Raw genomic sequence first — 13623 nt, 5'->3', positions numbered from 1 at the left:
TTAAAGCTGTCAGCTGATTAGCCTCTAGGGGGCTCTGATTTTAGGCACAGTGCCTTGATTATTAAGCAACTGAGCATGTGCAGAGCAAGGTGAGACCGTACAGTACTGATTTTAAACAGTATAGATACTTTTTTTTAATGTTTTACATATTCGTACCTGCAAAAGACCTGAAGTCATCCAGCAGGACTAAACTTTCTGTTTTCAAGTTTTACTTCAAAGTCATTTTTATGTCACTTTTACAATGTTACTTTATTATTATATTAATAAAAGTTATATTCTATATCCAGTTGCCAACTGCCCTATAGCAGTTTTACTGCTTGAGGGCGGCCGCTCCATGCAGAATCACGTATATATACATGTGATTCTGCACTTCGGAGTAGAGGGGGGAGGGGGGGCATGCACGTGCATCCGGTGCGCCACCTCTGCTGTGATTACTCACAGGAGAAGCCAATCGGCTGGTGCCGGCCAATGGATGACCACCGGCACCCGCTGATCGGCGAGGAGAGCCACAGAACTGAGCGCTAAACAATACAGATCTCCATCCCGATGGCGCAAGTGATGGATTTTGTTTCCACCGCAAAGCACGTGCCTTAGTAATAGCAGCACATAAACACTGGCTAGGCACACATTTATCCCTTTGATCGCCCCTAGATGTTTAACCCCTTTCCCTGCCAGTGTCATTAGTACAGTGACAGTGCATGTTTTTAGCACTGATCTTTGAATTAGTGTCACTGGTTTCCCACAAAGTGTCAGGTGTCAGATATGTCCGCCGCAATGTCGCAGCCCCGCTAAAAATCACTGATCACTGCCATTACTAGTAAAAAAAAAAAAAAAAAGAATAAAAAGTCCATAAATCTATTATTATTATTATTATTATTTTTTTTAACACATATCTTGAATACTTTAACACATAATAGAAAAAAAAAATAGAGGAAGAAAAAAAAAAAAAATATATATATATATATAAAAGAAAAAAAAAATAATAATAAAAAAAAAATAAAAAATAAACACACAACCCCCCCCCCCCCCCTCCCCCCTTTTTCTCTTCCTCTCTTTCCTCTCTCCCCCTAGCAAAGTCTTTCCTTCCATTTCTTCCCTCCTTCTTCTTCCTCAACTTTTTATCAATTTCCTATGCTGTCTCCAGGGAGTCCAAACCAGGAGGCACCTTTCGTACGTATCTAATTCTTGTGCTAAAAGTATCACCATTCTCTCTATATTATCCATTTCTAAGGTCCATTCGTTTAAAAAAAAAAATAATAATAATAATAATGTGATAACTATGTATGTAAGTAATGTATATGTTTGAAATTGTTTAATCATGTGTAATACTTTATAATAATTTAAAAATAAAATTAGAATTGAAAAAAAAAAAGTCCATAAATCTATCCTGTAGATTGTAGACGATATAACTTTTGCACAGATTGATTATATATTTTAATTGGGATTTTTTTGTGCCACAAATATGTAGCAGAATATATATTGGCCTAAATTGATGAAGAAATATTTTTTTTTTTACATTTTTTTTATTGGATGTTTTATAGCGAAAAAAAAAATGTATATATATATTATTTTTATAAAAATTTGCCGCTCTATTTTATAGCAGAAAATAATCATAAAAAAAAAAACATATATATATATATATATATATATATATATATATATATATATATATATATTGTTTTTATAAAATTTGCTTTCCTTCCAAAAAAATATATATATATATAAAAGAAAAAAAAAAAAAAAGAAAAAAAATATATATATATAAAAGAAAAAAAAAAAATTATAAAAAAAATTAAAAATAAACACACAACCCCCCCTCCCCCCCCTTTTTCTCTCCTCTCTTCCTCTCTCCCCCTAGCAAAGTCTTTCCTTCCATTTCTTCCCTCCTTCTTCTTCCTCAACTTTTTATCAATTTCCTATGCTGTCTCCAGGGAGTCCAAACCAGGAGGCACCTTTCGTACGTATCTAATTCTTGTGCTAAAAGTATCACCATTCTCTCTATATTATCCATTTCTAAGGTCCATTCGTTTAAAAAAAAATAATAATAATAATAAAAGGTCCATTCGTTTAAAAAAAAATAATAATAATAATAAATGTGATCACTATGTATGTAAGTAATGTATATGTTTGAAATTGTTTAATCATGTGTAATACTTTATAATAATTTTAAATAAAATTAGAATTGAAAAAAAAAAAAAGTCCATAAATCTATCCTGTAGATTGTAGACGATATAACTTTTGCACAGATTGATTATATATTTTAATTGGGATTTTTTTTGTGCCACAAATATGTAGCAGAATATATATTGGCCTAAATTGATGAAGAAATATATTTTTTTTACATTTTTTTATTGGATGTTTTATAGCGAAAAAAAAAAAAAAATATATATATATATATATATATAGATATGTATATATATATTAATTGGGATTTTTTTGTGCCACAAATATGTAGCAGAATATATATTGGCCTAAATTGATGAAGAAATATTTTTTTTTTTACGTTTTTTTATTGGATGTTTTATAGCGAAAAAAAAAAAAATATATATATATAAATTTTTTAATAAAATTTGTTGCTCTTTTTTATAGCAGAAAATAATCATAAAATATATATATATTATTTTTATAAAATTTGCCGCTCTATTTTATAGCAGAAAATAATCATAAAAAAAAAAAAAACATATATATATATATATATATATATATATATATATTGTTTTTATAAAATTTGCCGCTCTTTTTTATAGCAGAAAATAATCATAACAAAAAATCAATATACACACACACACACATATATATATATATATATATATATATATATATATATATATATATATATATATATATATATATATATATATTGATTGATTTTTTGTTATGATTATTTATATTATTTTGTTATGATATATATTATATATATATATATTATTATAATTTTTTTTGCTCTTTTTTTGTTTATAATGCAAAAAATAAGAACCTCACAGGTGATCAAATACCCCCAAAAGAAAGCTCTATTTGTGGGAAAAAAATATGACATCATTTTTAATTTGTGTACAATGTCGCACGGCCGCGCAATTGTCATTTAAAATAACACAGCGCCATAGGGCAAAAAAAATGGCCTGGTCATGAAGTGGGGGGGGGGGGGTAAATCTTCTGGAGGGCAAGTGGATATGGAAAGGGGTGTAAGATAACCACTAGAGGGAGCTTCACGAAAATCACTGTTGTGCTATCAGCCACACAGGGTGTGCGTTGATTTTAATGAGATGGTTGGCTCATCGGCTTGCATTGTGAGTTCTACAAGCAAGAAAGCAGAGTGTGAGGATGGAAAAATCGATGGCGGCCCCCCCCCCCCCCCCATACAGATATCATCAATAATCATCAATAATCGCATTCCATACAGAGGCACGGCTTTAAAAAATAAAAATAAAATAAAAGCAATAAAGATTATATTTCTTCCAACAAACGGTTTATCTAAAAACTGATAAAACGGTACAAAGTCTTCATCTGATAAGCGGATGGGAGTTCAACCTTTTTTTTTTCTTTCTCTTTTAATATATGTAAATATGTTCACATCTGCCAATACCCAGAATGCTTTTCACAGCACAGCATGCAGCTGGGCCAGCACGGTCTCTGCTCACTGCTGCATCTTCTCCTGCATATACTGCGTTGTGATTGGATTATTCATTGAGCTCCCTGCCAATCACAATCCTAATATTAGAATTTTTATATTTAGGGGGAAATAAATAAATAAATAAATAAATAAATAAATAAATAAATAAATAAATAAATAAACCCTCCCTAAGCTGACTCGTCCAATCAGCTCAGGCTTTATATACAATATTGGATGACCAGAAATATTGCCCAGATGATCCTCAGTGGTCTGGGGTGCAGGCTTCAAACCTGTAGTTGCCTAGCGGCAGAGTGGTTCAATTCCACCCTCTGGGCGTTGGTGGTCCGTGGTAAAGGAATTTGTGAATTCTCTCTTGACCTTTTGGTTAAGATCAAGTGTATCTTGTTCTTATCATTGTCCAGTAGGGGGCACTCTACTAACGATACCTGTTCTTATCATTGTCCAGTAGGGGGCACTCTACTAACGATACCTGTTCTTATCATTGTCCAGTAGGGGGCACTCTGCCATCATTCTGGTCTTTCAGCTGGGATGGCAGGCTGTATAGTATCCTTGCTGGTAAGATGGGGGTTCTGAGGGCCCTTCTGGTGGGAAAGAAACCCGAATTAAGCCCCCGCCAGAGTGGTTCAACTCCACCCTCTGGGCGTTGGCGTTCAGCCGCAAAATAATCCATGTAATGAGTCCAACATTTCTTTTAATAAGTTATTTCAGCTTAAATGTATACTGATTAATGTGTCAGTGCCCCTGGCAGGTATTTATCACCTTATCACCTCCCACAGGACTCCCCCTGACCATGGCCTCATCTGCTTTTCCTTCCAAAAGGGCGGCACCATCTCTTTTCACCCAAACTTGGGGGGCACGTTAAGGGGACCCAGGGCTATGACATGGTGGATTACCAAGGCAAGCTGGCCGATCCCAAAATCAGATATGTTGTAGTCTTGTGGCTCCCCTCTCGGTGCTCCCCAGGTTTGGTGACCCTGTCACGTATGATTCGGGAGCAGTGCCATGTCAAGCTGACCAAGGTTTCCCATAGACGCCAATGTGTCTGTACTCGCGGGTGTACGCACTATATGTAGCACCCCTGGTGTTTAGGCTGGGTTGCTCCTAAATCTACTTGCCAGGTATAGCAACCTTGGCCAATTGTTGAGGATCAAATGATCTCACCCCTAAGTCTGTGATTGCTGCACTTTTCTCTTTTGTCACTAGGTGGCGCGGGCGCTTGGTGGCATTAGATAAGACAGGGGCAATGTAATGGTGGATTAGGAGTATATGGGGCGTCTCAGCCAATGGGCAGGGGTTTTCTTGAATCCCTTGGCCTGCTGGGAGAACCTATATATTCGGGTGAGGTCAGGTGATTGGGGTTCTGTCTGGGTGGAGGTGTGTTGTGGTGCCCGGGGCTGCTAGGCCGAAGATTGGGCCTATCCTGGGCAGATCTGGCTGCTAGGCTGTCTGAGGGCCTATCCAGAAGTAAGAGAGCAGCGCAGAGTTGTGACTGCGGCTTGCAGTCCAACCAGAAGTGACGGTTCTGCCGGCCGGAGAACCTGACGTGGTCGGAGGTAGAGGAGAAGCTGTCACCACTAAGGGTCCCTCCACCGTATTACCGGGGACCACAGTGAGTAACTGCAGCAAGTACCGGAGCCGTATTCTCACCAACCCGGGGACGGTGAAGAATCGGGAAACTTCAGTGGGTATCAAGCCAGGGACTCAACCAGTGGAGGTGAGGCTTGCAGAGCAGCCTTGTGAGCCAAGCCAGGGACTGAGAAGGCCGGTGGGGTGAAGCTTGAGAGGCATCTGGAGTGCCAAGCTAGGGACCCAGCGGAGAGGCGGGGGTGACACTTGAGGAAGATACCACCATGGAGATTGGAGGAGCTCAAGGGATTCAGTGGCAGGGGATCAGAAGGTCTAGTGAGAGAGACTGAGAGCTCAGTTTGTTTTGAGTTGGAAACTGTTCTAAGACTGTTGCCATAGGAGACAGCGTGTCTACACATGCAGATGTGGTGCCCGGCTGGAGGCCTTTCCCTGCATGGCTGTCCTCCTGTAGAAGTCTCAGAGTCTGCCAATTAGCATTACAACTATCTAAGGGTGTCCTGGCCCTAACCCTCTCTCGTACCGTTCTATTCAAGAGAAATAATAAACTCTCTTTGCATTCAAGAAGTGTCTGGCGCCCAATGAATCTATCTTGCCTCTACACCCACCATGCCTCACAACCCACTCTATACAGAAGGATGTCAGCAGTTCTCGGCTCTGAAGGTTCTCATTAGACTAGAGGAGGCCTGGGACCTTGATACACACATATATATATATATATATATATATATATATATATATATATATATATATATATACACACAATACTGTATAACCACTTCCTCTAGCCGGCCTCTCAGTGAGTGCCGTCACGCCGGGCCAGGAATACAAAGCGCCTCTAAAGCCTCACACATACAAACTTTCCCGTGGATTTTTGAACAAAGGGCGTCGGCCGTGAACTTGTATTGCATACACACGGCAGGACTTTTTCAGCCAACTTTCACCAAATCACGTGTTTTTTTCTGCTCTTTACCGCCACCTTTGGACAACTTTTGTATTGTTGTCTGATCTTTTGCATTTGTTCTGAGAATGGCGTGTTTGTACTTTGTACAAAAGTCCGATGGGTTTTCTGTACACATAATCTGATTTTGCTCCATCGGACTTTTGTTTGCCGGAAAGTTTGTCCGTTCGTACCGCCAACAAAAGTCAGATGAAAACCGAAAAAGTTTGTCCGATGGAGCGTGCACGCGGGGTCGGATGTTGCCTTAAAACAGCTAATTTGCATGTTTGTTGCCAAAAAGTCAGATCGTGTGTACGGGCCTTAAGGGGAGGGAAGAAGTGAAGGCAAGGGCTGGTCTATTCTAGGCTTGTGCCGGGGGCAGCTATTAGCGGCTGGTGTGTGTGTACAGCCAGATTTTAGAAGCACACTGTCGGAACCTGCGCGGCTGTACCTCCCCACTCCCTCCAGTAAATAGTACTGCCCAGGGCATCCACCCCCCCCCCCCCCCTGTACCGGCTCTGGGTGTAGGGGAAACCCTCTGCCAGGTTGGGTGACCAGACATCCCCGATTTCTGGGGACAGTCCTTGGATTGAGCCCACTTTCCCCAGAGACCGCCTGTCCCCGGATTTGTCCCCGGATTGGAGAGATGGGGGGTGGAGCCCAAGACCCAACATCTCCCCCTGCATCTCTGCCTGTCAGTGCAATATGCAGTGGGGCGAGGTGGGAGGCGGTGATCGGCAGCTCTGTGGTGTCCGTGGGCGGCGGGATCTCCCTGGGGCTTGTAGAGTCCAATGGAGAGGGGAGGGGCCTCTGACCCGGGGCATCTATCAGTTTCACTCTTCAGTTTACACGTGGGCCGCTCTGCTTGTACACACATGCTGATAGATGCCCCGGGTCAGAGGCCCCTCCCCTCTCCACAATATACACTCGGGAAGAGAACTACAAGCCCCAGGGAGATCCCGCCGCCCACAGACACCACAGAGCTGCCGATCGCCACCTTGCCCCACTGCATAGTGATCTGAGGTGCAGGGGGAGATGCTGACCACAGACTGTCATCGACATTGATTAGTGAGTGACCATGGGGTAAAAGCGGGGTGGAGGGGGGGTCACAGAGATGTGCTGGGGGTTGGGGGTGGAGGGGCACACTTTTATCACCCCTAGATGTTTAACCCCTTCCCTGCCAGTGTCATTAGTACAGTGACAGTGCATGTTTTTAGCACTGATCTTTGTATTAGTGTCACTGGTTCCCACAAAGTGTCAGTTAGGTGTCAGATATGTCCGCCGCAATGTCGCAGCCCTGCTAAAAATCACTGATCGCCGCCATTACTAGTAAAAACAAAAAAAAAAAGAATAAAAAGTCCATAAATCTATCCCGTAGTTTGTACACGCTATAAATTTTTGTGCAGACCAATCAATATATTCTAATTGGGATTTTTTGTACCAAAAATATGTAACAGAATACATATTGGCCTAAATTGATGACGAAATTTGATTTTTTACATTTTTTTATTGGATGTTTTATAGCAGAAAGTAATCATAAAAAATAAAAATAAAATATATATATATATATATATATATATATATATATATATATATATATATATATATATATATATATATATATATATATATATATATATATTATTAATATATATATATATATATATATATATATATATATATATATATATATATATATTTTTTTTAATTTGTCACTCTTTTTTATAGCAGAAAACAATCATAAAAAACTATCTATGTATATCTATCTATATCTATCTATCTATCTATCTAGATAAAATAAATAAATTATATATATATATATATATATATATATTTTTTTTTTTTTTAATGATTATTTTCTGCTATAAAAAAGCGACAAAATTAAAAAAAAAAATTATATATATATATATATATATATATATATATATATATATATATATAAACTATCTATGTCTATCTATCTATCTATCTATCTATCTAAATAAAATAAATAAATTATATATATATATATATATATATATATATATATATATATTTTTTATGATTATTTTCTGCTATAAAAAAGCGACAAATTAAAAAAAAAAATTATATATATATATATATATATATATATATATATATATATATATATATACATATATATATATATATAAACTATCTATATCTATCTATCTATCTATCTATCTATCTAAATAAAATAAATAAATTATATATATATATATATATATTTATGATTATTTTCTGCTATAAAAAAGCGACAAAAAAAAAAAATTATATATATATATATATATAGGTATATAGGTAGATAGATAGATAGATAGATAGATAGATAGATATAGATAGATCGTTTTATGAATATTTTCTGCTATAAAAAAGAGTGACAAATTTAAAAAAAAATTATATATATATATACATTTTTTTTTTTTATTTGTCGCTCTTTTTTTGTTTATAACGCAAAAAAATAAGAACCTCACAAATACCACCAAATAAAAGCTCTATTTGTGTGAAAAAAAGGACATCATTTTTAATTTGTGTACAATGGCGCAATTGTAAATTAAAATAATGCAGTGCCATTTGGCAAAAAAAAATTCCTGGTCAAGACCGAAGGGGGGGGGGGGGGGGGCTGCTAAATCTTCTGGAGGGCAAGTGGCTATGGAAAGGGATGTAGGACCACTAGAGGGAGCTCTAAGAAAATCACTGTTGAGCTATCAGCCACACAGGGTGTGCGTTGATTTTAGAGATGGTTGGCTCATTGGCTTGCATTGTGAGAACTACAAGCAAGAAAGCAGAGTGTGCAGATGGAAAAAATTATGGCCACCCCCTGTACAGATATCCTCAATAATCATCAATAATCACATTCCATACAGAGGTACGGCTTTAAAAAAAAAAAAAAAGCAATAAAGATTATATTTCTTCCAACAAACTGTTTATCTAAAAACTGATAAAACGGTACAAAGTCTTCATCTGATAAGCGGATGGGAGTTCAACCTTTTTTTTTTTTTTTTTCTTTAAATATGTAAATATGTTCACATTTGCCAATACCCAGAATGCTTTTAACAGCACAGCATGCAGCTGGGCCAGCACGGGCTCTGCTCCCTGCTGCATCTTCTCCTGCATATACTGCGTTGTGATTGGATTATTCATTGAGCTCCCTGCCAATCACAATCCTAACATTAGAATTTTCTTTTTATATTTCATTTAACATTTTTATTTAAAAAAATAAAAATAAAATCCTCCCTAAGCTGAATTATCCAATCAGCTGTGGCTTTATATACAATATGGGATGACCAATAACATTGCCCAGATGATCCTCAGTGGTCTGGGGTGCTGGCTTCAAACCTGTAGCTGCCTAGCGGCAGAGTGGTTCAATTCCACCCTCTGGGCGTTGGCGGTCAGCAGCAAAATTACCATGAAATAAGTCTGACTTTTATTTTAATAAGTTATTTCAGTTTAACTGTATACTGATTAATGTGTCAGTGCCCCCCTGGCAGGTATTTATCACCTCCCTGCAGAGATCACAGGACTCCCCCCGACCATGGCGTCACCTGCTTTTCCTGCCAGAAGGGTGGCACCATCTCTTTTCAGCCAAACTTGGGGGGGGGGGGCACGTTAAGGGGTTCCCAGGGCTATGACCTGTATATGTATTGAAAATGTATACTTTATTTTGCATAAAAATATACAGAAAACAAATGCTTTGACAGGGTACATTCCACTCTGTACTGCGCCGCAGAGCATAAATACGCTACATAACAATACAGTTCCCAGCAGGGGCGTTGCTAGGGGGGGGCTTTTGGGAGCTATAGCCCAGAATCTGGTGTCCATAGCCCCAAGTCTCTCTGAGCCGGCCGTGGTCATGGCCTCTCTGCAGCCGGGAGCCACGAGTGCAGCGGGCAGCACCGGAGAGCGGGCAGGAAGCACGGGGTAACTGGGCGGGCGGTATGAGGCCTAGTGTGTTGCGCAGAGTAATAATACCCTGAAACATCACAACATGCATGACGTCGCATTCCCCCAAAACCATTAACTAAAACATGTAACTAGCAAGTCAGACAAATAGAATTTCAACAGACAACGGGTGTGATGGGCCGGGGGATGGGGTGGGGGGGGAGTTCACGGGCCTGAAGCGTTATTGAACTGCCGAAGAATTCATAGGGGGAGGGGAAATCTTCAGACTTCCTCTTCTTCCTTAAAGCGGAGTTCCAGTCAGAAAACAAATTTAACATTATTTAACTGCATTCAGTACAAAGAACAACCTTTGGAAAAAAAATGTTTTCTTTACTCACCTCTTCAGGTCTGTTGCTAGGGGGTCCCTCGTAATCTGCCTCTTCCATTCCATGGCGCCTGACGTCATTTCCCTTGGCGCCCGCGCCCGCGCTAGTGCTCCCGGGAGGTGTCTGCCATCATTTCCCAGGAGTCAACCGGGCAGCGCCGAGGGCTGTAATCGCGCTACGTCGTCATAACAACGGGGGGGGGGCCTAATTTTAAAGGCGATGGTGTCACACGGTGGGAGCCTCCCATGAAGGCGGATCGGTGGCGTTTTTTTTTCTCCTCTTTTTGGGTCCGTCGGAGAAGCGATATAAGAAGATGAATGGACATCGTAGGACATTTTTATTTTTTAACCACTTGAGATCCGCGCTATAGCCAAATGACGGCTACAGCGCGGATCTCCTTTTCCGGGACTACGTCTATTGACGTCGTCCCGTGTACGAGCGGCGCGCTCTGTGATCGGCGAGTCCATGAGGCTCGCCTGATCACCGATCCGTGCAAGGGGTCAATCCCGACCCCTTATCACGTGATCAGCTGTCAGCCAATGACAGCTGATCAGGTTATATAACGGAGCCAGTAATCGGCTAGTATTCCAGCGTGAGGAGAAAAAAAAAAGCCGATCACGGCCAGCAATGCAAGCGCCCACCTGCCCTCTGCCAGTGCCCACCTGCCCCCTGCAGTGCCACCCTAATAAAAAGTAAGTGCCCCCCGTCAGTGCCACCCAGCAGTGCCACCCACAGTGCCACCCACAGTGCCCACAATCTGCCTCAAAGGTGCTGCACCCCAGTGCCACCCATCAGTGCCCAGCAGTGCCGCCCATCAGTGCCCAGCAGTGCCGCCCATCAGTGCCCAGCAGTGCCACCTATCAGTGCCCATCAGTCCCATCTATCAGTGGTACCTATCAGTGCCCATCCGTGCCACCCATCTGTGCCACCCATCCGTGCCATCTTATCTGTGCCCATCTTTGCCCATCAGTGCCGCCTTATCTGTGCCCATCGGTGCCGCCTTATCTGTGCCTATTAGTGCCGCCTTAACTATGCCTATCAGTGCCCACCAGTGCAGCCTATCAGTGCCCACCAATGCAGCCTATCAGTGCCCACCAATGCAGCCCATCAGTGCCCACCAATGCAGCCTATCAGTGCCGCCTAATCAGCGCACTTCAATGAAGGAGAAAAATGACCTGTTTGCAAAATTTTATAACAAACTATTAAAACATGATTTATTTATTTATTTTTTTTTGCATCTTTTTTTGTTTGTTTAGCAAAAAATAAAACTCCGAGCTGTAACTAAATACCACCAAAAGAAAGCTCTATTTGTGGGAAAAAAATGATAAAAATGTCATTTGGGTACAGTGTTGTATGACCGCGTAATTGTCATTCAAAGTGCATCAGCGCTGAAAGCTGAAAATTGGTCTGGGACTGAGGGGGGTTTAAGTGCCCGGTAAGCAAGTGGTTAATAAAGCACTTGTCCCAATCTGCCTCTTGTTTTTTTTTTTACATTTTGACACTTTTTTTGTGAAATAGTAGGGGTACATTTGTATTACCACATCTCCTGCCACCAGATGCAGTGTGTTACATGCTACATCGTGTGTCAACAATATCTCACCCACACAAAATCGTAACCCTCAGAACGTCACTTCCGGTATTGCGTCACTAATGGTCACTAATGGTTGCCGTACAGCCACGTCCCGGCGCGTTTCGTCATCATGACTTCCTAGTAATAGGATCTCATATATACAACAAGCATAACATATATAGTCTATTCATTATGTAGGCACCAAAATTTCCCCATACTCCTCCCTATGACAAGGAATTAGTGTTAGCGGGTTTCGCCGCCCGCGCTCCTCTTGTCTTATTAATTCTGCGCTTTGTACGGAGTAATTTGAGGTTTGACAAGTCTTTGGAATCCGTTCCTTCCGCCTTATGCTTTTATTCTTTATTTCCGGGGTGTGATTGTATTCTCATTGCTCCGCCATGAGCGGGGAACATTACTGATATATAAAGTCTGAGGTTCCTTTGGAGATCCTTCTTCAATAAGGAGCGTGCCGATGGTTCACATTAAGAGCAGCGCGGAGCGAATTTGTGTTGTTAATGATCCGGGTCAGGACCGCGACATCCGCCCGGGGATTGCTGGAAGAGAGAAATGTAGCCGAATATAATTATTATATTACAGCGCCAAACCTGTTATTGTGACCGGCGAGGGCGGCCATCTTTAGATGTATTCTGCCAGAGCACAGAATAGTTGTTAAAACTAAAACTCCAAACTGCAAAACTATACCAGCAACACGGCCGCTGCATTTCTATTTTATTATTATTACAATATTCCCCCGGTCCTGGCCCACATACACCTCTGTGGCAACCGATCATTTCCTGGTTATCAATCACTTGTGACCTCAGCAGGCAAAAGGATTATTATTTTTTGTGATCCATTGCTGCTGGGGGGGGGGGGTGGTCAGGTGGAAGGACAAAGCTAATCCAAAATGGCCACTGGAGCTTACAGGAAATCATCCTGGAAATGAGGCGGGGCTCTATCTGACTTCTAATGCACATTGTGAGAAGCTCACAGTGTGCGGTGAAATCAGAGAAAGCCATTTCAGTCCAGGAGAGGAGCCTGGACAACTGTGCAAGACTGAAGGGGACTCTGGAGGGGTGATTTAACTCTTCCTTCATCTAGAGTTCGGAGCTCTGAGTCTGCAGGTGTAGCTTAGGACGGGATTTTTTTCAACTTTTTTTCAGTGGTGGCGTCCTTTGAAAGTATGCAAAATACATTGCATTCAAGGCTTCCATCCTATCAGAGCACCCCATACATGAAATGCCCACTTTTACATTAGTGTTCCCCCTTTACATCAGGGGTCCTTCTATCACATCAAAGATCCCCCAATCCCATCATAGGCCCCCCATCACATCAGACATCCCCATTACATCAACGATCCCCCCATCACATCAGAGGTCCTTCATCATGTCAGAGGTCCCCCCCATCACATCAGAGGTGCCCCATCACATAAGAGGTCCTCCCATCACATCAGAGATCCCCCAACGCGTCAGAGATCCCCCAACGCGTCCTGGGTCCCCCATCACATCAGAGTTCCCTTAACACTTCCGAAGTCCCTGATCATGTCAGAGGACCCTCATTACATCAGAGATCCTCCCATCACATTTGAGATCCTCCCATCACATCAGAAATCCTCCCATCACATCAGAAATCC

General features: G+C 40.9%; 2 non-coding genes across 2 annotated transcripts; both read left to right on the top strand.

Moving 5' to 3' along the window:
- Positions 1–3859: 3859 nt before the first annotated feature.
- Positions 3860–3946, top strand: TRNASTOP-UCA (transfer RNA opal suppressor (anticodon UCA)). Its single transcript has one exon. It is a non-coding gene; the product is annotated as a tRNA-Sec (tRNA).
- A 5507-nt stretch (positions 3947–9453) lies between these two features.
- On the top strand, positions 9454–9540 carry TRNASTOP-UCA (transfer RNA opal suppressor (anticodon UCA)). Its single transcript has one exon. It is a non-coding gene; the product is annotated as a tRNA-Sec (tRNA).
- Positions 9541–13623: the final 4083 nt, after the last annotated feature.

This window comes from Lithobates pipiens, unplaced genomic scaffold, assembly GCF_037356315.1.
Source record: "Lithobates pipiens isolate NorthernLeopardFrog02 unplaced genomic scaffold, aLitPip1_a1.2 Scaffold_19, whole genome shotgun sequence".
NCBI lineage: Eukaryota > Metazoa > Chordata > Amphibia > Anura > Ranidae > Lithobates > Lithobates pipiens.
Note: the sequence above shows the minus strand (reverse complement) of the source record. Positions and strands in the feature narration are given on the sequence as shown.